Raw genomic sequence first — 22,844 nt, forward strand, 5'->3', positions numbered from 1 at the left:
AGAGTATATGCTGTAGTTTATTGGTGGGTTTTAGAATTGGAGAAATCCTTCCCTGGCACCAGAGGCTATTGTATTTCCCTTCTCAGGTAGATTATGAAAGAGTAGTCTATGCTGTTGTCATTTCTACATCTCTGTCTTTTAACCTACCGTAGTTGTTCACTGCACCTGGGGGCCCACCTGAGGGGGGTATGTTGGGGGTTGAAATCCAGCTTGAGCCCTGCTTATCTCACTGTGTGCCCACCTAAAGAAGGCACCTCTTTTGAATTTGCATTTAGATACTCTGTGGTCTTACTGAAGACACCAATTACAATTTTTTCCATATTGTCAAATCAGTGAGTACTTCTTTGTTTATATTAGTTTATCAGATATTTATTGAGTACCTCTGTGTGCCAGACTCTGTGCTAGGACCCCTCTGAGGCAATTGACACTGTTAAGGATTTTGTTTTTCTTGTATTCTTTCCTCCTTCCTGTTTGGCTATTGCTTCTCTTCTCTGCTTGGTGGTTCATTGTGGATGTTCCCTGGGGCTCTCTAATCTTAGTCTTAGCCGTTAGCTCTCATCACTCTCTATACGCTTTGAGGATCTCTGCATCAGTACCTCTGATTTCAGCCACTGCTTATTTGCTGTTGATTTCTGAGTAATTTCTTTACCCCAGACTGCTAATAAGCCCTAGACCTATCAATCCAGCTGTCTTCTGGACATTTCTATAGGTACCTTAGAGATGTGGGTGTTCATTGGTACCTTAAATTTAACATGTCCGAACTTGACTTGTCTACCTCTCCTTTCCCCTTCCTCCTGCATCTGGTGAATGCAGTATAAATCACGTCTTCATTCCTATTATTCATGTTAGAGGCCTGGGAAACAACTTAGACCCTCCTGCTATCACCTCAGTTTAGGTCTATTTTTTAAAAAACAGCTTTATTGAGATAAAATTAAAATACCATACAATTCACCCATTTAAAATACAAAGTTCCATAGTTTTTAGTATATGCATAGAGTTGTACTACCATCACCAAAATCAATTTGAGAACATTTTCATCACCCCTTCAAGAAACCCCATAGATATTGGCAGCCACTCCCCATTCCCCACCCTCCAACAGCCTCTCCCTTCTCCCCCAGCCCTAATATAACCGCTAACCTACTTTCTGACTCTACACACTTGCCTGTTCTGGACATTTCATATAAGTGCAGTTATATAATACTGTATTTCCCCCAAAATAAGACCTAGCCGGACAGTCAGCTCTAATGCATCTTTTGGAGCAAAAATTAATATAAGACCTGATACTACAGTATATAGTATAGTATGGTATAGTATACCTGGTCTTATATTACAGTAAAATAAGACTGGGTCTTATATTAATTTTTGCTCCAAAACACGCGTTAGAGCTGATTGTCCGGCTAGGTCTTGTTCTTGGGGAAACACGGTACGTTCTCTTTGGTACTGGCTTCTTTCACTTTGCATGTTTTCAAGGTTCATAGTTTTCAGACAGCTCTTTCCCGCTTTAAAACAACAACAAAAAATTCCCTATCGTGAGTTTTCCTACATGTGCCTTGAAACAATAGAGCTCTTAGTGAGGGCTCTGGAGTTAATCTGGGTTTGAACCCTGGCTCAACCTCTTAATTACTAGGTGATTTTGAACAAGTTATTTAACCTCTCTACCTCAGTGTTCTCCTCTGTATAATAGGGAGAACAATAATATCCTCATAAGTTTACTGCAAGGATTGAATAAGCATTTGCCACTGTTTTGATCACAAGTGTTCAGTAAGGGTTATATATTCTTCTGAGTCTGATAAAACTTGTCTCATGTTACTCAGTGACTTTTCCCTTAAATCTGTACACTATCCACGTATACATAAACATGTAAGCGTACCTGTAGACTTTGCTCAAGGAAAGAGTCTTAGGTATTCCTTCTGTAATTTTCTCTGTCCCTATCCTTTCTTTATGAAACTTGGGGGAAATGTAGCTTTACTTTTAATTTAGAATACGAGGCGTGATCAAACAATATGGTGAATGTTCAAATAAAAAAAAATTATTACGTAAAAAACACATTGCCACTAATCCCCCTTAAAAAAATACTCCTCTTTGCTTCTAATACACCTACCCCATTGTTCTTGCCACTTTCTGAAGCTGTAGTATATAATCTTTGAATTCTTCAAGGACAATTAGGCCATATTTTCTCATTTGGGAGAGTAAGGTATTTTCCTGAATTCTGAAAGCATTGCTATTATGAATGTTGTGTGTTGCTGGTGTTTAATCCCTAAAGTTAGGAGTAGTTGAATGGTTAGAATGGTTTAGTGGTTAAAGAAAATTGGCATTATATTTTGTTAGTAATCTGTATATCTCCATGGTTGGTAGAAGTAACAGAATTTGTGCCTGGCATTCATTCCATTGATGCTTGAATACTGCTTGTACTGTTTTTTTTCTTTTTTCTTTTTTTTTTAAAGACCAGATGATGTGTTCTTTTGGCAGATCAATAAGATTATATTTGGTGTGTAATTAAACTTGTAGCTTGTTTTACTTGAGCCTAATGTAGGACTTTGATAAAGATTTTAGGGAAGATCAGTATTCTCAACTTCCTGGGGCAATGTTTCTCAAAATTTTTTGGGTTGTGACTCATAATTGGAGACATTTTATATTAGGACCCAATTATATACATAAGTATATGGGTATCTGAAACAAAAGTTTCATGACATAGTACTCGCCGTTACTACAAGGTGATACAACCTGACACTCTGCTTTACTACTGCCCTTGGCTAAACCCCCTTCCTCTCTCTCAGGCTTCAGTAGCTTCCTGTTTGCGCTTGTTTCCCCCACCCAGCTCTGTTCTCCTTTCTGCTGCCTGAATGAGGATTTATATCCCATTGACTATTGCTTTTTGTTATAAATCTAGCCTACGTGATTTTTAAGAAGCTTATATAAGGTTTTAATAAAAATTTAAAAATTTAAAGTTAAAGTAGTAATGATTGACCTCAGATATCTAGAACGAGTTACACCTTGGAGCCCTCTTGCTCAGTAGCATTGAAGTCTAACCAGAGTTAGGCCTGTTTCCTATTTGTCATCCTCACGATCCTGCTATATTCATTCAGTTCCAGTGGATTGCCTGGCTCATTGTATTGATCTTTAGTCTTTGATTGGCAGAAATGATAGCTGCTTTGGATTTTGTTGTAACTTTTTTTTTTTTTGGTATGCCAACATGAGGAGAGATTTGTCATTTTAAAAGACAAACCAGTGTGCCGAACCTAACGGCCCAGAATCCTCCATACCTATTTCATTGTTTGTTTAAAGAAAACGAATGTTGGTAGTGTGGAAATGCTGAGTTTGGAGTCAGGAGATCAGGGTTCCTCCTCCTGGCTTTGCCACTAATTCATTTGGTGACATTAAGCAAATTGCTTGTAACTCTTCTGAGTTTTCTTTCTCCATCATCTGAAATCATTGGATACTCTCGATTTCCTCAGACCTAAAATTCAGCAATTTTACCATTATTTTGACGAGGTTTTGAGAGAAAGGAAGAGTCTATTTCTCGACTCTTCCTTCCTGATTTTTCTCCCATTTGTTGTAATCTGAAGGCATGAAGAAGGGATATAAATTTTAATCATGCTCAATTATTGTGATGGAGTAATTCCAGAACTGTGATTAGTCTGGACACATAAAGTACTATGCAGATGACCAATTACGTATCCCACAGTGGGGTAGGAAATGTAGATAAGCAGTCCCTTCCCGTGCACTGTTCTCATGGGGATTGTGTCGTCCACCTAGAGAGCCTTTCGGGCTCTGCTTTACTATGCTTTCCTTGAGTTGCAAGGCTAATTTCTTGCAGCATTCTCTTTGTGTTGTTCTGTACCTTGAGTGTGTGTATGTAGTTCATTGAGAGGTAAAGCTGGGGAATTCATTGTTTTGAGTGTTGGAAACCCTCTTTGTTTTCCTCCCCCATCCATGTGTATTTATTTTACTTTTTTTCATTTTGCATTTATTCTGCCATCTTGGACCTTCTCTGGAAACCTTTCTCTTTTATCTCCTGGCAGTTTGGCAGGAGAATTATCACCAGAAAAGAAAGTTATCAAAGTTAAGACTGCCCTGTTTGTAAGCTGGGTCCCTGAAGTCACATAGGGAGGTATGGTTTTCTTATTATACACATTTTCTTTTTCGCTAAACATTGTAGCTCTTTCTCTGAGGTGCTAGTGAGCTGTCCTGTGACTATTTGCTTTAAGGTTATTTGGAAGGATTGGTGGACATCTGTTAAAGTTTTATGAAAAGGCAAAACAAGGCTCTGGTATTTTAATCAGGTAGATTTGTTTGGTGGCAATCAGATTCTTCAGGCTCTTTCACAGCCCTATTTGTTAAATGCTTTTTAACCTTGTTTGGTAAACTTGCTAGAACATGTGTCCTAAAATCTATTACCTGCTTCAGGCCAATGAGGCACTTAGCATTGCAGTACCCTGTGTACTCATGGTCAGCCTGTTTTCAAACAGAAACAATAGTGATGTGCATAGTGTGTGTAAGTTTTGGGCAAGTAAAATTATATCTCAAAGGAGCTAGTGGCATTCATACGTTGTCAGATAGGTTTACCCTGATTTGCGAATAAATTTTATGTTTTCCCAAATTAGTCAAAGTTACAGTGCCTTCCATAGTAGAGAGTGAGTGTGTGTGTGTGTGTGTGTGTGTGTGTGTGTGTGAATTAAAAGCTTTATTCTTTGGCTGAATTGAAGGAAATGACCAGGGAAGTTTTTTGGACTATGAATAAGAGTAAGTGGATGAATGTTTTTACCAGAAGTGGATTAGTGATTGCTAGAGGCCCCGGAAGAGCCTGCTAATGGGTATGGTGCTCCTTTTTAGGGTGATGAAAATGTTCTGGAGTTAAACAGTGGTGATGGTTGCACAAGTTTGTGAATATACTAAACACCACTGAATTGTATACTTTAAGGATGTATTTTATGGTAGTGAATTACATTCCAATAAAGCTGTTGTTTTTTTTTTAATGACCAAATTATCTGTTTATGGGTAAGATAGAGATCTACCTTTTTTGCTGAGTAGAGCTATATGATAGTCTGACACATGGGATGCCTTATTAAAAATATATCATTTTCCTAAAGGCTTATGCCAACTTGAAAATCATAATTACAAAGAAAAATTTTCTGCTTTGTTGAAAGGTTGAATGTGAAATTGAAAGTTTTGTAGTACATGACTCTATGGGTGAACACAAGAAAGGAATAGTTGTGTATTTCTTATATGTAATAACCTAGAAATAGAAATATTACAGAACAGAAAGCCCAGTTGTCTAATAAAACTGTAAAAATTGGCTCATTTCCAAATAGTGAGATACTATTTCACACACTTCAATTGTACAAATATGAAGTCTAATAGTACCCATTGTTAACAAGACTTTGGGGAAGAGAAACCCGAATACACTGCTGAAAGATGTGTCATCTTTGGCAAGCTTTTCTGAAGTTGAAGATGAATATATTCCTATGAATCAGCAGTTCAAGATATATATTCCCTACACAGTGAGCCTTGCATTTATGCAAGAGGCAACTTGTACAAGCATTTTTATTCCAGTTATATTTGTAATAGGAAAAATTTGGAAACTATTCAATTATAGAGAAATGGATAAGAAAGCAGTGATATTTTAATGTAGTCTATGACTCTGACAGAATGGACAAAGCAGGGTACGTGTGGCTACATAGATAAATCCAGGAAACATACTAGGAAAAAAAGTTACATAAAAGTTAAATGTGATAGTGCTTATGATTGTTAAAAATAATAAAACAATATTGTATTGTCTATATATGCTACAAACTTATTTTCAGAAATGGATTAGAAGATATATTAATTTCAGAAGGAACTTTACTTCTGAAGGGGGGAAAGAGGACAGTGGAATGTGCAGGGAAACCAGTTTACCTGTAATTTTCTATTTCATAAAACAACCTGAATCAAATATGGTAGTATGTTATAATTGTTTGTTATATTATTATTTTACTTTTCTGTATTTTAAATTCTTTCATAAATAAAAATAAAAATTGAAAGTGAAATCATATGGCATCAGTTTAAGAAAAATCAATCAGCTGACACATTTTTTCTTAGATGGTTTCATATTTACTGTCATAGAAATTATTCATCCTAATGGTCATAAACATTAGTTTTTGAAAAAGCAGTGTGGGTGCTGAGGGTTATAGCATAGTTTTATTTTAAAAACCTCACATCCATATTTTGATTTTTTTTTTTCTTGATTGAAAAATGTTTGATCAACGTAATAGTGTCACACAATAACACATTCGTCATTAGCATGGTTGGGTTCTTATTAAAAGTGCACAAGTTTTTATGTTTTACAGTTAGGGCGTGGCTTTTCCTCTAGGGGAGCACCTGTGTCTTTTTGGTGGTTTGCAAATGCTGCCCTGGAAAGGGTCACGGTGCTCTGTCCAGATGTTCATACACTTTGAGTGTAAGGAATGTTGTAAACTAGTATGATATTGGCAGGCACCTACGACGTTGTTTGCTGACTTTAAAGTTTATTGTTGTTGGGGTGACCGGTTAGCTCAGTTGGTTAGAACAAGGTGCCAGTAGCACTAAGGTTGCTGGTTCAATCCCCGCATGGGCCACTGTGAGCTTCGCCCTCCTTAAAAAAAAAAGTTGATTGTTGTTAATATTATTTTTAAGTAATTATTTACTGTTTATAACAAGAAGGTGTAAATTACCAGATGGAAGTGTGCTTTTGAAGAGCTTCTTGGAACTTTTTAGAACTGAACAGTGGAGTGAGGGATAGATGATAATTATTTTAGCTCTTCATTTTAAACAAATCTTGGAGAAATAGTACAAGATGTGCATGCCTTTATAAGGTTTGGGAATTCCTTAGTATTTATCTTTTACGTAGCAGACTTGGCTCTGGATATTCTCCCTCATATCAGTTTCCTTTCTGTCGTTCTTAGAGGAAAGGATGTTCCTAGGCTCTCGTCTGTCTAATACAGACAATGTTCCCTTCCTAGTTTCATTTTTTCCCCCAAGAAATGATTGAGTTTTTATATTTAGATTGAATTTTCAAGTTAGGCTTTCTCTTAGAGCAGTTTTTTTTTAAGTTGAGGTATAATTGACATATATTTAGGTGTACAACATAATGATTCCATATTCGTACATATTGCAAAATGATCACCACAGTAAGTCTAATTAACATCTGTCACCATACTTAGTTACATTTTTTTTTCTTGTGATGCAACCTTTTAAGATTTATTCTCCTGGTACATTCAAATATGCAATACAGTATTATTAACTATAGTCACTATACTGTATGTTATATCTCCAAGACTTACTTATTTTTTAACTGGAAGTTTGTACCTTTTGACCCCTTCACCCATTTCCCCACCCCTCACCCCCTGCCTCTGGCAGCCACCAATCTGTTCGCTCTATCTAGGAGTTCTGTTTTTTTTTGTTTTATAAAGGTTCTACCTACAAGTGAAATCATAGGTATTTGTCTTTCTCTGTCTGACTTATTTCACTTAGGGTAATGCCATCAAGGTCCATTCATGTCTCAGATGGCAAGAGTTCATTCTTTTTTTTTGGCTGAATTATATTCGTGTGTGTGTGTGTATGTGTGTGTGTACATGTATGTATGTACATATAACTCATTTTCTTGATCCATGCATCCATCAGTGGACACTTAGGCGTTTCCATGTCTTGGCTATTGCAAATAGTGCTGCAGTGAACATAGGGGTACATATATCTTTTTGATTTAGTGTTTTCATTTTCTTTGGATAAATAACCAGAAGTGGAATTGCTGATCATATGCTGGTTCTGTTTTCGGTTTTTTTTGAGCAACCTCCATACTGTTTTCCATAGTGGCTGCACCAGTTTACATTCGCACCAGCATTGCAAAGATTCTCTTTTCTCTACATCCTCACTAACACTTACTGTCTTTTAAATAATAGCCATTCTGACAGGTCTGAGGTGATATCTCATTATGGTTTTGATTTGCATTTCCCTGATGATTAGTGATGTTGAGCATCTATTCATGTACATGTTGTCCATCTGTATGTCTTCTTTAGAAAAATGTCCATTCAGATCCTCTGCCCATTTTTTAATCAGTTTTTTTGCTATTGAGTTGAAAGAACTATTTTGAATATTAACCCCTTATCAGATATATGATTTGCAATTATTTTCTCCCATTTAGTAGGTTGCCTTTTATTTTGTTGCATATTTGCTTTGCTTTGCAGAAGCTTTTAGTTTGATGTAGTCTCACTTGTTTATTTTTGCTTTGTTGACTGCTTTTGGTGTTAGATCCAAAAAATCATTGCCAAGACTTATGTCAAGGAGCTTATCATATGTGTTTTCTTCTAGGAGTTTTATGGTTTCAGATCTTACATTCAAGTCTTCAGTCCATTTTGAATTAATTTTGTCTATGGTGTGAGATGGTGGTCCAGTTTCATCTTCTGCATGAGGCTGTCCAGTTTCCCAGCACCATTTAGTGAAGAGACTGTCTTTTCTCCATTGTATATGCTTGGCTCTTTAGAGCTGTGTTTTTGGATTGAGGTATGTGGGTGGGGTAAGTAATACTATTAAAACGATCATGAGCTCTAAGGAGTTTTTCAGGGTGGTAATTTAGAGAGATCAGATTTACGTTGAACAGGGATGATTTTCTCTGTCTCTGCTCTTTCCTTTTCTGTGTAGTTTTTGAAGGCATGTCAAAGATGGGTAGTAACCTGGGGATGTTTAGAAGCGTTTACATCAACACGCCATGTTTGATGCCAAGGTGGTGTTTTCTTTATGTATTTATTTTGCTGCATTTGGTCATTATCAACAAAATGGTCAATGTCTACTGTGTACACACATTCTTTGGAGTGGGGGAGATTTCCTCTCCAAAGGACGATGAAGTCCTTAAAGTTGAAAACACACTCTGGAATGTTTGGGCTTCTCAGCTGTAGTTGTCCGTTCTGTCTCATTAATGGTCTTAATGGTGACAAAAAACAAACTACTTTAGTTACGTTACATTGGAGTTTTTTCCCAGTGTATGGTTTGTATTTTTAAAGGTACACTTAACTCATTAAAGGTAGGGATCTGCTGGTGTGCAAAGAAAATTTGTGTTATCTCCCTAAGCCCCATTTTTTGAAGTTAAAGCCAAAGCCTGGCTTGGAAACATAGTTTCTCTCCTGAAATGAGTAGTCTAAGGGATTCCAGATTTATATCATAATTTTGAGTTGCTCGGATTTTCCCATTGAAATGTGGGGAAAGTAAGTTTATAGTATAAATGGAAAACTTTTATACCATAAAGGTTTATCAGCATTCACCCAAAAGTTACTGAGATCACTAACTTATCAAAAAACACCTTGTTTTTCGGTTTTTAAAAATTACATCTTATACGTGTTGCCAGGGTGCTATATAAGAATGTTACAAAAGAACATATTTAAATTAGTAATCTATTTAAATATACTGGAGTAAAATTGCTTAAAGTACTATTTGTTTACTTCTTATTCTGTGTCAGCGTTGTTGTGCTTCTCATACGTTATTTCACGTCATCCTCACAGTAATTCCTTAAGAGTGATTGTCCCCATGAGGGTTACTACTTAGCTGAAGGTCACACAGTCTAGTAAATGGTAGTGTAGGTGTATAAAATCAGGCCCTTTGACTAAAATACTCATGCCCTTCATCACGATTTGGCTTAATAAAGTCACCATAGATTTGTTTATATCACTGAAAATCAAATAGCTGAGCTACAGAGATATTCAGGCCATAAAAATGTTTTTCAGTCAGAGCTGTGGGGCAGTGTCTAGTATTTAACACACCATTTCACTTTTTACTGCTACTCATCTGGAAAGCATATGATTTTTTAAAAAATTGGACTGATTTTAAAGATGAATATATTTTCAGTTTAAAATTTACCCTAAGGTGTATATAATACTTTTGTGGAAAATATCTGGACGTATCTCAGTACTTTGTATCTAAATCTAGCATTTAAAGTTCACCTTAGAACTTTAACTTACATAGATCTGTGTGAGGGAGCTAGTTAGATTCCACCAATATTTATTGAGCATCTTCTGTGTGCAGGGCACTGTACTAGCTGGTCGGGAACAAAATGAGAAGGGAACTCACATTTACTGAACACCTGCTATGTTTCAGATGCTCTTAAATTACTTTACATGTGTAGGTATTATCCTCATTTTATAGCACAGGAAATTTAAGCTCTTGTAACCTAGTGGCAGCTTTAAAATTTGAACCTAAGTCTGCCTGACCAAAAAAAGCCCATGCTCCTCTTCTGACTCACTATACTGCCACCTGTGTAAATAAATGAAGGACACATTCCCTATCTCTGGGAGTTTGTAGTCTAATCCAGGGGGTTGCAAAGTGAAGTCTACAAATGGACTGCTGGGGGTCCTTGATTCACTTTCAGGGAGTCAAGCTCAAAGCTATTTTTATGATAATACTATTATTATAAAATAATTATTGCTTATTTCACTGTGTTGATATTTCAAAAGCACTGGTGAGTAAGACTGCTGGCACTTAAGCATGAATTGAGGTAGTAGCGCCAAATTGTTCTCAGAGTCATTGTATTTCTTTTTTTTAAAGATTTTTTTATTGGGGAAGGGGAACAGGACTTTATTGGGGAAATGTGTGTATTTCCAGGACTTTTTATTGGGGAACAGTGGTGTGTTTTTCCCAGGACTCATCAGCTCCATCCAAGTCAAATTGTTGTCCTTTCAATCTTAGTTGTGGAGGGCGCAGCTCAACTCCAGGTCCAGTCTCTGTTGTTAGTTGCAGGGGGCACAGCCCACCATCCCTTGCGGGAGTCGAACCAGCAACCTTGTGGTTGAGAGCCCAGCTCCAACCAACTGAGCCATCTGGCCACCCGGGAGCTGAGCAGCAGCTCATTGACTTCTATTCTAGTTGTGGAGAGCGCAGCTCGCTGGCCCATGTGGGAATCAAACTGGCAGCCCCATTGCCCAGAGCTTGCACTCTAACTGAGCCACCCGTCTGCCCGTTTTGTTTTGTTTTTTTACCACCATGCACTTACAGGGAAAGAAAAAAGTAATTTCACTTACAAATGTCCTTGATGTGGTGGTAAAAATTTTTATTTTATTAAATTTGGACCCTCTAGTGTAGATCTTTTTTAATTGAAATATAAATCACACATAAAATTCACCTTTTAAAAGCTCATAATTCAGTGGTTTTTAGTATATTCACATAGTTGTGCAACTCTCACCACCATCTAATTCCAGAACATTTTCGTCACCCACCAGACATATCTCTTGGCATTTACTTCCCATCCCTCCTTCCCACCCCCAGCACAGGCAACCACTAATCAGTCTACTTTCTGTCTGTGTGGATTTTCCTATTCTGTATTATCCCATATAAATGAGTTTTAGTAGATTCTCTCTTTTTTTCTAATTGTAATTTTTTATTGGAGAATATTGGGGAACAGTGTGTTTTTCCAGGACCCATCAGCTCCAAGTCAAGTCATTGTTTTCAATCTGGTGTGGAGAGCGGAGCTCACTGGCCCATGTGGGGATCAAACCAGAGACCTTAGTGTTCTGAGCACTGCGTTCTAACCAACTGAGCCAACAGGCTTCCCCTTAGTAGATTCTCTTGAATAAATACTTTTTTATTTGCTATATGCCTTTAGGACCATTTCAAGAGACATAACATTTAAAAAAAAATAGTTTTCACCAAATAAATGAAATAATACAATAGGTAATATGTGGTCTTTTGTAACAGACTTCTTTCACTTAGCATAATGCTTTCAAGGTTCTTCCATGTTGTAGCAACTACTGCATTCCTTTTTTTTAAACAGTTTTATTGAGATGTAATTAAAGTATCATAGAATTCACCCATTTAAAGTGTACAAGTCAACTGTTACCACAGTTGATTTTATTATTATTATTTTTAAAGATTTTATTGGGGAAGGGGAACAGGACTTTATTGGGGAACAGTGTGTACTTCCAGGACTTTTTTACAAGTCAAGTTGTTGTCCTGTCAATCTTAGTTGTGGAGGATGCTGTTGAGCTTCAAGTTGTTGTCCTTTCAGTCTGAGTTGTGGAGGGTGCTGTTCAGCTTCAAGTTGTTGTCCTTTCAGTCTGAGTTGTGGAGGGCGAAGCTCAGCTTCAGGTCCAGTTGCCATTGCTAGTTGCAGGGGGCGCAGCCCACCATCCCTTGTGGGAGTCGAGGAGTTGAACCAGCAACCTTGTGGTTGAGAGCCCACTGGCCCATGTGGGAATCGAATCAGCAGCCTTCGGAGTTAGGAGCATGGAGCTCCAACCGCCTGAGCCACTGGGCCGGCCCTACCACAGTTGATTTTAGCACATTTTTATCAACTCAAAAGAAACCTGTATCACTTAGTCATTACTATCTCCCAGTCTCTCTCCCCACTTTTCCAAATAAAGAACCACTAATTTACTTTCTGTCTCTGTAGTTTTTCTATCCTGGCTTTTCACATGTATGAAATCATCTAATGATTTTATAATATGAATTCCAGTTTCTTCACATCCTTGCCAATAATTGTTATAATCTGACTTTTTGGTTCTAGCTCTCCTAGTGGGTATGAAGTGGTATCTCTTTGTGGTGTTTTTTCATATTGCCCAATGACTAATGATGTTGAACATCTTTTTATGTGCTTATTGGCTCTTTGTATGCCTTTGCTGGAGAAGTGTATATTAAAATCATTTGCCTATTTTTAAATTGGGTTATTTGTCTTTTTATTGTTTAATTGTAAGGGTTCTTATATCATTTGGATATAAAAACCTTATCAGACGTAGATTTCATAAATATTTTCTTCCATTCTTGTAGATTTTTATTTTCACTTCTTCATAGTATCATTTGATGCACAAAATTTAAAAATTTTGAGGGTCCAGTTTATTTTTTTCTTTGGCTTTAGGTATATCTAAGAAATTGTTGTTTAATTGAACATCATGAAGATTTACATCTATGTTTTCTTGTAAGAATTTTATATTTTTAATCCTTACATTTAGATATTTGATCCATTTTGAGTTTGTGTGTGTGTGTGTGTGTGTGTGTGTGTGTGTGTTTATGGTGTGAGGTAGGGGTTCATCTTTATTCTTTGCGTGTGGCTCTCTAGCTGTTCCAGCACCATTGTTGAAGAAATTATTCTTTCCCCCTTGAGTTGTCTTGGCATTAATTGTTCATCATTCTGATCCAAGTAAATTTGGGCTGGGGTAATATTTTTAGGCCAGTCTTTGTGGTTTGTTCTGATCCCAGAAGAGGCTATTTTTAGCTGCCTCTTTTCTTGGTTTTTATTATTGGGCTACCTGGCCTGCGGTTTAGTGTGCTGCTCCTGATTGAGAGTAGATATTTTTTGAGAACCTCCTTAGGCCTGAATTTCCCCACACTCTGTCAAAGTCAGTGCCTTTGGGGTGAGTTTTGGAGCTTTCCTTTTCTTTTTCTTTTAATTTAATTTATTTTATTACTATTATTATTATTTGGAGCTTGTTATTCTTATGGACTACCTTTCCCCCGGACAAGATTTCTGAGTCATTACTCTGGACATTGGCCAGGGTGGTAGCTTTTGGTCTTGGCTTGCCTCTCCTGGCGTGCAACCTTTGCCCTGTGAGCTAGGGAGAACACGATTAGGGATCCAGTATTCTCGGACTGCTGCTCATTGGATAGAGCCTAGGTCTTATGGATGGGGGCTGGGTGGAGGAAGAGAGCCCATGATCTCCTGGTCAAACTCTCCAGGAATTTAGCCTCTTCAACTTGGAGTTGTAGGAGATGAGAAATGGTGGTGGCCTGCTCCTTCTGCTGATTGGCAGCTGAGGAGAGAAGGAACACCGCCTTCTTAACCACTAAACTATTGTCTATGTCTATGAGTTTTTGTTTCTTCATTTGTCTTGTTCTTTTGTGTACTTTTTTTCTTTTAGGACTTCATGTCATCCCACTGCCTTAGGGCTTCTCTGGTTTCTTATGAGAAATCAGCTGTTAATTGTATTGAGGGTCCTTTGTATATGATGAGTCACTTTTTTCTTGCTGCTTTCAAGATTTTCTTTTTGTCTTTCTCTAGTTTGATTTTGATGTGTCTAGGTGTGGATCTCCTTTAGTTTACCCTGCTTGAAATTCGTTGACCTTCTTGAATGTGTAGATTAATGGTTTTCATTAAATTTGAGAACTTCTCATCTGTCATTTCTTCAAATATTCTTTCTGTCCTTTCTTTGTCTCCTCTCCTTCTGGCACGCCCATTATGCAGATGTTGGGATGGTTGATAGTGTCCCATAGGTCTCTGAGGACACTGTCGTTTTTCTTTCTTTTTTTCATTTCCTCAGATTCGATAATTGCAATTAATTAATCTGAAATGGCTGCTCAAGTTCGAGCCATACAGTCTGTAATCCAGCTAGCAGGAAGGAGGAAGGGCTGAAGACATGTTTGCGTACTTTAACTAAACTCCCTAGAAGTTGTATATACTTTTGCTTATAGCCCATTGGCCAGAATGTTATTTTAGGATTGCACCTAAGTTTCAAGGTAGTCTGAGAATTGTAGTCATTAATCTGGGTTGCCATTTGTTTGAGTCTTTTATTACTAAGACAGAAGAGGAAAATGGATTTGGGGATATAATTAGGATTTTGTTGTTGTTGCTATAGTCCACTTACGCCTACCCTTCTTTCCACACACACAACACATTCACCTCATCCCAAGAGATACTACTCCGGTATTTCATTGAGTTACTGCATTCTGCTCACAGCCCAGGGTGTTTGGGGAATGTGCGTGCAGCCGTCTCTGTCAAGTATCGTTCAGGGCCTCTGAACTAAAATATGAGGTAACTACTCTCAGAGCAATTAGTGTACAGTAAGTGTAATAGAAATAGGATGATAGCAATAACAAAATTACTGTTCAGAAAAGAGAATTAGTAACATATAAAAGTCACTGGCCCATATCAACTATTAAATGCTATTGTGTAGGAAGTTTGAAGACTTTCTGTCCTGACAGAGGAATAAATATCTGGATTAAGCATTGCTTTTGAGCCTGATGACTCTGGTCTTTTATTTGCTCACCTCCGTACCTTGCCCGTTTCCAACCCACCTTAACTTAGTGGCAACTACAGTGAGGCCATCTGAAACAACTGGCTTGTGTGAGAAGGCAATCTAAGGTCCCCTCTCCCCTTTCGTTTTGGCAGTTGGGTTCATAGCCTTTATATGGCAGAGCTCCAGTCGTATCTTCATTTGGCAGCCACTGATTTTAATGTACCACTTCGGAGTGCATTCGGAGTGGTTTGCTTTTTCTATTATTTAAGACGCTGAAGTAAGAGGCTTTTAGTCAACTTACGTTGCAGGCCACAGGAAAGAGTACACCTTCTTTAGCAAAGATATTCCTTTATATTTCTGCTTACTGACTGACTAGCTCTAGCCTGAGTTTCACCTCTCTGGTATAATTTTGTTGACAGTTGTAAGAAGCAGCTAACTTTTCAGTTTTCAGTATCTGAGTGCTCATCACTTACCACTTGGTGAAGCCAGTGCCACATATGTTATATTCTTTCTCATGAAGCTTCTTACTCCTGACACCAAATTCTGTACTAGGCTTATTTCAACCATTTGTGACAAAAAAAAAGTAAACTAATAGTGACTTTAAACATGATAGAAGTATATTTTTCTCTTACATAAAACAAGTCTGGAGATGGGCAAGCCAGTGCTGGTTGCTGCTCCACACTGTCTGTCAGCCAGTTTCTTTCTATGTTTGTTGCCTTGTCGTTCTCAACATGCGGCGTCTTCCTCATGGTCTAAGATGGCTGCTTGTGCTCCTGCACCTCATCCACATCCCAGCCCCAGGAGGAGGAGGCTCCAAAGAATGATGTACCCCATTCCTTTAAGGACATTTTTTGGAAATCACAATTAATACTTTTACTCATGTCCATTGCCTTGAACTCAAATCACAAGACCACACCTAAGTGCAGGAGAGGCTGGGAAATGCAGTCTTTATTCTGGCATGCATTTAGGTAAAGTTCAGATGTTCTGTTACTGAGGAAGAAGGGGAAAGTGGATATTGGGCAGCAACCTCCCGTGCCTGCCACGGGATCCGGGTGAGGTTCTTTTACTTCCTGCTTATTGGTAGCCACTGATACTTAAAAAGGCTCATCATTCTCTTCCTATTGTATTCTTTTTTTCATGCCATCTAGGACTTGAGTTACTACATTTAGATACTTTCTTCTCTGTAGATATAGATCACCAGTGTGCTTCCTTTCTCCTTGATTGATTTAGAACCTTTCCATTTTAAGATACGCCACCAACAAGATATTTTAAGATTTTTATGCTGGTGTGCATTTACCTTTTCTTTTCTTTGTTGTCCACATCATACTTATTGCCTACATGGGTGCCTTCAAAATGCATTGCACTGACTGCTGCTACTACTGCTGTGCGTCTTAGCATTTTATAAATTCTATAGTAATTGCTTTTAGATATAGCTATGATGTGGAAATTCCCACAGTACTTTGCAGAACACTTTGTTGTATTATTTGCTTTGTTTGGGAAATGAATTTCTTTGCCTCTACTCTCTTCCCTTTTTATGTTGAAGCTTCAAATGTAATTGTACTGAAGTTAAAATTGTATTTAATAATGTCTGTTACATTTTATTCCATCAGAAATTCTCAGCTCCTTTTTAGAAATATTAATTGTCAGAGAGTAATACTATTTGAAGCAAGAGGCTATCTGTAGGGAAGACTAATAAGCCAAGACTTAGGAGCTTTAATTTAAATTGCTGAGATTCATTGTTTCCAGAGGTTCTACCTTCGTTGAAGCCTTTAATGACCACAAACAATTGAAAATGCATTTTTAGACACAAACTCTGTGCTGAATACTGTGAAGAGCCAGTGCTTTTGTATGGAAACTGATCTTGTCAGAGTAGATTGATTTAATTAATAAGTTAGCTTTTGTAATTAAAGTGTAATCAGATGAATACTGACAAGTATGCTGGTGATATACCTTGGTGTTTCAGCTCTGATGCTGCAGTGCTGTCACAGGTGTGGACAGTGCCCTGAAGGTCCTTCATTGGAGCCCTCGTAGCTTCTCTGAGCTGTAACCTGGCCTTCTCTGCTTTATCCACACATACACTCGTCTTTTTTTTTTTTTAAAGTATTTTATTATTATTATTGTTTTTAAAATTTTTATTGGGGAACATTGGGGAACAGTGTGTTTTTCCAGGATCCATGAGCTCCAAGTCAAGTCATTGAGTTTTTTTTTTTTTTTTTTTTTCAGTCTAGTTGTGGAGGGTGCAGCTCACTGGCCCACGTGGGAATCAAACCGGCGACCTGGTGTTATGAGCACTGCACTCTAATCAACTGAGCCAACCGGGCGCCCGCCGGCAGCTCAGCTCCAGTAAAGCCGTTATTTTTCACTCTAGTTATGGAGAGCACAGTTCTCCATGTGGGAATCGAACCAGCGACGTTGGTGTTATGAGCACTGCGCTCTAACCAACTGAGCCAACTCGCCGCCCCCTAAGGCACACTACTCTTGAATGTACATTTTCTCTGAGTGTGGGTTACTGATTTGATGTTCTACAAGATTGTGACAGTTTCTGGATTTTTTTTTATGGCAAGATATTTCATTCCCAGTGTTTAAAAATATTTGATCAAGAATTTAGGAAAATATTCATGGCTCCTTTTTTAAAGAGCGAGCATAATTTTAAGATATGTTGAGAGAGCTCATTGGGAAACCTAAAGATATGAGGCTCTGGCACTGGAAAACAGCTTCCCTTTAAATGCTTCATTGTAGTGTGGAAACAAAGCACAATACTGTAAATGTCTTCCCTTTCCCCCAACTGTTACCTGTGTTCATCCTAGGTGAGGTTTGTCTCAACAAGTTTTTCATTCCAAAGTTAATATGTTCAAAAATAGCTAGTCTTTTTCATATTATTCATTCCTGAACAGTATCTTTATGGCAGATTTTCTATACTGTGGCCTGGTAACACTTCAGGTTGTCCTGGCTTATTGGAGTGTAAGGTTTTGGTGTAGGAGTGGAAGTGACAGAAGAATTCCTAACTTGAAAATTGTCTCATGACAGATTACATAATTTTGTAGGTGAATACATAAAATATGTTTAGATCATATTTAAATGTACTCAGGGTTATTTTTTGTTTTTTTCTAATTTTTATTGGGGAATATTGGGGAACAGTGTATTTTTCCAGGACCCATCAGCTCCAAGTCAAGCCATTTTCAATCTAGTTGTGGAGGGCGCAGCTCACAGGCCCATGTGGGAATCGAACCAGGACGTTGGTATTATGAGAACTGCGCTCTAACCAACTGAGCAACCGGCCGCCCCTGTACTCACTTTTTTTATACATAGTACGTAGACTTCTAAACATCTGTTATTCTTTCTCTTAGAGAAGAAATCTCTAAAAGCCAAGTTTTAGATATTTTCACACTTAAAAATTGGAATGCGTTTGAACACTGTGGATGAGGAATTAGGAATCATAAGGAAAGCACATCTGTAGTGTTCGTGGGCATGAATATAGTTCAGGGAATGTAATAATGTCATCTTGCTAAAATAGTGCTTTAAATTTGAAGCAGCCTTGTGGAGGGAGGAATTGGGGGGAGGGCTTAAGACATTATCAACTTTATGTTAAATGTTTGCAACAAAATACGACCTTGTAGTTAAACACTGTACTTTTCACAATAACTTCTCATAAGCTCTTTAAGATAGCAGGACAGTTAGTAACAATCTATTTTTATTCAAAGTGACTTGCTCAATGTCATATCACCAAATTTGGTGATATGATGTATTAAGATACAGGTCACAGATGGTAACTTTTTTCCAAACAACATTATTGTAGTTGTTACTAAGGGGCCAGGTGGAATGGTAAATACCAAACTCAAAGTCAGGCTGAAGACTAAGGTGAACAAGTTCCCCTATACTCTGTGCTCTTCACAGTTGCCAAAGTGATCTTTTAAAAACATACATCAGATCATATCACTCCATTGCTTAAAACCTCCCAGTGGCATCCAGTTTTTCATAGAATATATTTCTCCCCTCCTGCTCTGCTCTCTGGCTGTGCTGGTTTTTCAGTTCCTTGAATATGCTAAGCTAATTCCCACCTCATGGCACTTGAACTTGCACCTGCTGTTTCCTCTGCATGGCTGGCTGCTTCTCGTCACATTCTGGTTGAGTCAGACTGTGTAGTGGTTGGGGCCTGGGTTTTGAAGCTTGAGTGTCCATGTTCAAGTTATATCACCTCTCAGGGCCTTCATTTCCTCAAATGTAAAAAAATGATTAATATAAGTAAGTACCTCTTTAGTATTATGAAGATTAAATACATCCAGATAAAGTGTCTCACTTAGAGTTAAGTGCTCATTAAGTGTTGGCTATTATTCAAGTCTCAGCTCTCATAGCACCTTCTCAATGTGACCTTTCTTGACCATCTAATCTAAGTTAGCTACCCTTCCCCCACACATAATATTTATAGTTATCGGAAATTATTTTATTCTATGTTTGCTTTTATGTCTCTCCCACTATAATGTAAGCTCCATGAAATCGGGTATTTCTGTCTGTTGCACTCCCTGTGCCTAGAATAATGATCAGTATACAGAGGGTGCCAAAAAAAATGTATACACATTTTAAGAAAGGAAAAAACTATTAAAATTGTAATACTCAATATATACTGATAACAAACGATGAATACAAGTCACACCCAGTTTGACTTCTGCAATTACAAGAGGTGCTCCAGGTGGTTCCCATCAGAGTAACCGGTTCCAACACGACAGGAGAAGCAGCAGGACGTGTTGCTGTGCGAGTCCTCCCGGATCTTCCCGTGTGCACATCACACCCAGTACCATGCGTCTCAGACTTATCACAAATGCGTGCAGTTGTTAGGCGTGTTGGAGGTTCTGTTGCAGACTCACGCCTCCATTGTTGTACTTCCACAACATTCTTGAATTCCAGATACCACTTGGAAATGGTCGTGTGCTCCTCTAACAACAACCATCCTTCCGCCATTTTCTTTGCCTGTCCTGCCTGTCGCATGGTGACGCTAGCATTCATTTGATTAATGCCATCTTTTGAGTGAACGTCATACTACACATTGCTACTGTTACTGGAGAGCAGGCCCTTCTCGGCGCGTGTCCAGGTCCTTGGCATCCTGAACAAAGCATTGAGCAGGACACCACAAGGCAGTGGTGAACGAGCAGTTTATTAGAAGTGAAAGTACGCGCCAAAGAGATAGGAGCGGCCTGAGCCACAGAGTGACTCAAAAGGCGTCATTGTTAGAAGAGAAAGTACCCTCCCAAGGGATAGGAGCGGGCCTGAGCAACAGTGTGGCTCAAAAGGTGCTGACCGGCGAGGGCTTGGAGTTTTTATTTCCTTCTTTTAGTCCGTAATTTATGTTTATTTTTTATTTTTTAAGGAGGGCGCAGCTCACTATGGCCCATGTGGGGATCTAACCGGCGACCTTGGTGTTATTAGCACCACGCTCTAACCAACTGAGCTAACCGGCCGCCCCTATTTCCTTCCCTTTTAGAACGGGCTGCTCCTCTCTAGATGTGGGGGCCACTTGATTGGCACCTGTGATCGACAGGAGGCTATTACCTCATCTTTTTAAACTGCATATGTTCCTTCCCAGAATTCAGTCTGGTATGATATCAATGAACTTCTGGGCATACGTATGACATTATGATGGTATAATGAGGCTAAGGTGAGGTGAAGGTTGTTCTAGACTTTACTGCGCAGGTGTGAGTGACCAGTCCAATCTCTTAACAGTTAGGTATTTAGTGTCCTTTCCCCTCCGCATAGGGGTTGATGGCTACAGTGGATAAGGGAAAGATCTGGGCGTGGAGGGGAGGTCTTCTGGGCAATCACTTTCCGTAGGTCGTGTCGAACATGCAGGAATGTTTGGATATCCCATTCCTGTCTCTAACTGCCTGCCTCATTTTCTCTTGACAAGCATGATCCCCATAAATCTCTATGGGAAGTTGAGGGGCAAGAGATCTCTTCTTCTGTATCTGCTTCCTGTTGAATGTGGCCGTTGTCCCTACCTATAAGGGGTTCACGGAACTCTCGGCCTATCTGATCTTAGATGAGGGGAAGGGTCTCGGGATCCGCCCGGAAGGCTGCATTGACCACTTTGGACGGGATGTACTGGAAGTCCTGCTGGGGCATCATTTATAGCCCATCGGCCCCTAGATGAGGAGAGAAGGATTTGGTTAAACAGACTTAAAAGTGTTGGCCCAAGAAGCAGGACCCACAGCTATGACGCAAGGTGGCTGTGACATAGAAATTCTGTTTAGCTTCATGGAGCCTGTGGCCTTTTTCTCTGGTTTAACCGGTCACTCAGGTGTCATTGTTCACCCAGGAGCTGGACCTGGAACGGCCTGGAGCAGGGGGCAAGGGACTTCCTATGATTCAGGCTAGGAACAATTTTCTGTTTAAGGTTGAAAAGCTGATTTGAACAGGGATTAAGATCAGGAACTAGGGAGCTAAGAAACTAGGGAAAAGAAGACTTAAAATTCCCATAGTGTGGGGGGGGTCTCCCATATCACGACCATAATTCAATTCAACTTCGAAAAGTAATACATAGAAGATATCTCTTCAAATGTGTATACATTTGTTGGGCTTCCCACGTATATTTGTGAAGTGAATTAATAGAATTCAGGTCCACCCCAGAAGGTCTTCTTAGGTGACATAAGACTGAAAGGCAATTTGTATCACTCAGTTAAGGGAAGGTGTTTGCATGTGTACCCAGCACTGTTAGGTTATGTTCTAAGCTATGGGTATCTGGCAGGGGCTTGTTGAGAAAGTGTAGAAGAGATCAGTAGAAAAGGAGTTGAGCCTGGGGAATAAACTTCATATTTTACTTTTCTTCTGTTTTCATTTATTTCTGCTGCTTCCAGCTGGTAAGTTCATGTCCTTTTGATAAGTCCTTGAGCTTACTTGTGTCTTTAAGTTTGGGGACAGCTGGTTGCCCCTCGGCATTATAAAGTTACAGCTTTATTGATCTTCTAAAATAGTGTGAGTAGAAAGTACTGGTATGAAATTAGATACTCAGCTGTACACGATAATTTTAGGAGTCAGAGGGATAGTCTAAGACCCAAAGTAGGCAATCTGAGAGTCGGAATTCCTGATTTATCAACAGTCAGGTCTGATAGCAATTTATCATTCCCTTATAGCAATATCTCTGCCTCTTTCTCTTTCTCTCCCTACTTTCTTCTGTTGTTCGCTTCCTATTCTTGTATTCATTTTGTTTCTATCTTTCTACCTTCAGTTCCATGTTTTCCTTCTCATGCACGTAATGGAAACTCAAATATCATTTCCATTTTTTGGTTTTGGCTCCTGGACCCAGTATCCAAAATCAAATTCATCATCCCCTCAGATAAAATTCCTTTTCCTTTCTTCCCTGTTTCTGTGAACAGTCACTGTTCTTGCCGTGACTCGGGCTTAAAACCAAGGATTCATCTTTGACCACTTCCCTTGCCTTCACCCCCACAGCCAAACACAAACCCATCCTATCACATGTAAATCTGTCTCATTCATTCAACATTAATTCAACACAGATTTGAATTCCTGCTCTGTGCCAGGTATGATTCTGTGTTGTGGCAATTCCCTTCTTTCTACATTTACTATCCAAATTCAGGATCTCAACACGTTATACTTTGTCTAATGAAGTAGCTTCGTGACTTTTTCCCCAACCTCATATTCCTTTTGTCCATTCCAGTACTGAATTTACTCCACTGCCATATTAATTTTCTAAAACATGGTTTGGTCATGCCACTCCCTGCTTCCTAGAGCTAAACTCAGCTTGCCATTCTCGGCGCATCTCATATAACTTGTACTTGAACCATGCCGTCTGCAAACTAGATTGCCCCTTTAGAACATACTCCACACTTTCTCACACCCATGCTTTTGTTCATGAGGTTCTGTCTCCTGGAAGAATACAAGCTCCCAGAGGGC

The 22,844-nt window shown here is 38.8% G+C and overlaps 1 protein-coding gene across 7 annotated transcripts in view; it reads left to right on the forward strand.

Annotated features, from left to right (window-relative positions):
- Nucleotides 1-22,844, forward strand: part of MRTFA (myocardin related transcription factor A) — a 176,782-nt gene that overhangs the window by 33,413 nt on the left and 120,525 nt on the right. The window contains exon 1 of one of the 7 annotated variants that reach the window (XM_019734454.3): nucleotides 8,495-8,514. The exons of the other annotated variants lie outside the window; for them this stretch is intronic. The gene's annotated coding sequence lies outside the window, so the exon portion shown is untranslated. Of the gene's footprint in view, nucleotides 1-8,494; nucleotides 8,515-22,844 lie in introns of those variants that run through there. 7 annotated transcript variants of the gene reach the window in all.

This window comes from Rhinolophus sinicus, chromosome 1 (assembly GCF_057876585.1).
Source record: "Rhinolophus sinicus isolate RSI-liver-muscle chromosome 1, RSI-T2T, whole genome shotgun sequence".
NCBI lineage: Eukaryota > Metazoa > Chordata > Mammalia > Chiroptera > Rhinolophidae > Rhinolophus > Rhinolophus sinicus.